The following is a 3703-nucleotide window of genomic DNA, read 5'->3' on the forward strand; positions in this document are numbered from 1 at the left end:
TTCAAAAATCAGTACTGTATAAAAATACCGAAAACTGAGCCTGTGTTTTATCATGTTTATTGAAGAATGAAATATGTACAAACCACAGTACAGTATTCATTTATAATTAGGTTAATAAATCTAATCAATGGACTTAGGAGACGCAGAGAAGGGAGCAATAAGAGGGGGGTCAATAATAAAATCAAACACTTCAGATGAAGAGTACCTCAACAAGACAAGACTATTCAGTGCCATTCACACAATTATGTCCATTTCTAAGTACCAGGGTACTCCAGCTCCGTTAGGAGGCACCAAGAGCCCCAGCAAGGACACTGACCACGTCCATGGCTTTCACTGAAATGGGTTGCTCAACTTTATTAAGATCTCTTTATTAAGATATCTGGCTGAATTTATTATTTGCAGAATTCTTTATTAAAAAAAATAATAAGAAGAAGAAATTGGGCAAAGGATCCTTAGCTTGAATGTTTCATTGTTTCCTCCGCTTCCCTCCTGCACTTGCAGAGCCCAGTTCAAAACCTACTTCTAACAACACAAGAGCCATTTTTACAACTGCAGGTCACTCAGGGATATCTCAGTGCTTTCTGAGGCTTGTCCCAAGCTCTTTTTCAAGATCGGGTTGCATACATGGGCACTGAACCAGCAAGCCTGTCTTTGGGAGGGGTAAATATTACCCCAGGGCATGGGGGTCCCGCATACCCAAGGCTGATTAGCACAGGGCCAGCCACGGCGGGCTGGTCACAGGCAGCTCCTGTCATCGGCTCCGGGAGCAGAAGGTGGGAGGTTTGCAGGAGCTGCCCGCCAAAACCCTGCTCAAGACACCCCATGTGGCTGCGTTCGAACGCTTCCTTCCACATCGCTATTGTCCGTGTGATCTTTCCCTCAGTTGCCTTGCTGTCGCTAAATCGACACCCAGATTCTGGTTAAAAGGTAGTGAAAATTGTGATTTTGCAGTGGCCGATGTCATTCCGAGCTCAGGGGTCCAGCATTGAAATGTGGAGCAGGACCAGCTGCCACAAGCTGCAGGTGCTTGCTGAGCCTGGAGTCCCTGCAAAGATGACTCATTTTCTTTTCCGCAAAATTTTTGATTTCTAGGGAATGATCTATTCACTTGCCTTTTATACAACCCATAGACAATTTGCTTTGTGTCCTGTCTATTTTTGGTCCATTTGTTTTCTTTCCATCTGTCCCTACCCTAGGACCTGATCTAAAAATAGAAAAGGAGCTAGTGTCCTCTAACAGGGGAGAAGGATCCTGACAAATGTTTCCATAGCTGTAGTAAAACAGTATGCAACCATCAGCCATGGAAGTTATTCACAACAAACTGACTGATTTATTCTTTATTTATCCTGAATAAATGCAGCATATATATAGACAAACATTTGTTTTAGAGCTGCTTCTGACTGCATCGCTAGGGATGGAAAGTTCTTGATGAAAAGCAATAGCCTGGAGAGCACCGCTGAGGTATCATTTTTCTGAAGGTTTCCATTTTCTGGGCATTTGAAAGAGCTGCAGGAGAAATTACTAATGTTACATGCAATGAGCGTGATCCTTGGTTTGAGAGCATAGAATACAGAGCAGTAGATGGATAAACAGCACATGCTTTGTCAATCAGAAATTTTATTCAGTTGCAAATCAGGTGTAACGAATAGCTGAAGACAGTAGCCTGGAGATGGACCTGAACCCTGCAGCGAGCACCCCAAGCACCCTTAGCCAGGGAGTCCTGCAGCAGAGCCTCCCTGCAGAGCACTGAGCACACTGGGGGATGCAGCAGCGAAAAGCCGAACAGCTGTTGCCTATGCTCAGTCTACGCTGTGGATAAACAAAGATTTAATTTTGCAATAATGTTTAAACCAGCATCTTTAGAGTGAACATATGTTTATACTCATTATGCATATGTTTATTAGAGCTGGTCATAATGTTTTGACAGAAAAGTCCAATGAGAAAATACAGTTTTGTCAAAACTGAAATGTTTTGCTGGATTGTTTCAATCTCTTCTTCTCAGTAATAGTAAAATATTTAACTTCAAGGCAGTAAACATTTCACTTTAATTTTCCTATCACAGTAGAATATTAATATTTAGTATAAAGCTTCCTTATTATTGAAGCAAAACATGCCAATGTTTCTGATTAACCACTTTTGGGAATCTTCTCTAGAGATTTTTTTTGAACATCTCATCTTCGGAACTGGAACTATTCGCAAAATTCAGTCTGTCTCCCTCCCAGAGAAGAGCAGCAGTCCAGGCTGTCACTGCAGAGCCTCTACCTGCTGAGCACACAAGACATGGGAACAACCACTCCACGAGATAAAGCTTGAAATTATGCTTCCTGAGTTAAACAGTTTTGCTAGTTCTCATGGTTTTTTCAGAGGCATCCCGCTCTATGTTTTGTTTTTCAAAGCCAGTTCCCAGCATCTATTGATTTATATTAAAGTCAAAGTGAAAAGGAAACAACCATCAACAAGACACAGACATTTTCTGGCCACTGTGGTTTTTGAATGAAAATCTAAAATATGAACCAAGAAGCTCAGAAACCAGAAGTCAAACAAAAGTAGCCCAAATGGCTTTTGAAAAGCCTTATGTTTTTTCCTAAGTCAGTCTCATGATTTTTTCTTGGCTCTGACCAAGTATTTCCAAGGATCAGAGGCTGACAGTATTATAATCTTCCTTCTGTTTCTCTCAATGCGTATGTTATATTCAAGATTTTTCTTTCCCTTTAGGTGCTTCTTTTTCTGCCTTCTGAAGTAGATGTTTTTGACAGCCAAATTCACCTCTTCTACCAGAAAAGCCCATTTTACAGAGACTGTTATGTTCATTTTCTCCAGATCAAAGGGGGGGAAGAAAATACTGCTTTTTGTGCACTGAGTTGTATCATTTTATTAAAACTTGACCCTAACAAAGTGTGGTAAAAGCTGGCTCAGAGCCAGAGATGGATCCCAGGGAGCAAAAGACAGGCAGAGTGAATTAGGAACAGCAAAAGTGAAGGAGCTCTTACAAGGAAAGCGTAGCAAAATTTGAAGATGCTGCAATTGTCTAGCTTAAATTTTAGTAGGAATTGTTGTTCTGAAGTACATAGTAATTTTTTTCTGTTTACTAGATAGAGTTTTTTAGTAAATATAATTCAGAGACTTTCATAAAGTAAGATCTGTCTTTACCTTCCTTTTGTATAGTACCTAGCACCAAAAAAACAGTAGGGCAATCTACCCCATTTACTATACTTTAACAAGTAAGAGAAATGTAAATCAATGCTGCATTATAGTGTTAATTTTGAGAAGTACTCAGTCAGAAGAATAAAGGCAGCCCAGTGCCTCACCCCGCCCCCAGGATCCCAGCACTACAGCCCCCCATAGCAGAACCTCCAGGCAGCAGAGCCCAGACAAAGCAGTATTCAGGGTGTAAGAAAAACTATTTTCTAGAAGCACATAGCCTGAAAAAAGCAGCTGAGAAGAACAGTATCAGAAACCCTGACCACAATAAAAGCATCACACCTTAAAGTCTCTATGAACTGACTAAAGTTATTAAAACACATAAATAAGAAAATTTGCTGATATATCCTTATATTGTCTACAATCACTAATGCATAAAGAGCACAGCACAAAGTCCCTAGAAGACATAACCCACTCTACACTAAGCAAGCCATGGTAAGAAAAAGATCTTAAATATCATTCACGTTCCACACCTGATAGGACATTTGCAGGTGCCTGCACT

General features: G+C 40.6%; 1 long non-coding RNA gene across 1 annotated transcript; it reads right to left on the bottom strand.

Moving 5' to 3' along the window:
- Positions 1 to 1220: 1220 nt before the first annotated feature.
- On the bottom strand, positions 1221 to 3609 carry LOC308179846. The gene is made up of 2 exons (XR_013940630.1): positions 3484 to 3609; positions 1221 to 1804 (listed from the first exon to the last, which is right to left on the bottom strand). It is a non-coding gene; the product is annotated as an uncharacterized lncRNA (long non-coding RNA).
- Positions 3610 to 3703: the final 94 nt, after the last annotated feature.

Source organism: Anser brachyrhynchus, assembly GCF_964034855.1.
Source record: "Anser brachyrhynchus genome assembly, chromosome: 18".
NCBI lineage: Eukaryota > Metazoa > Chordata > Aves > Anseriformes > Anatidae > Anser > Anser brachyrhynchus.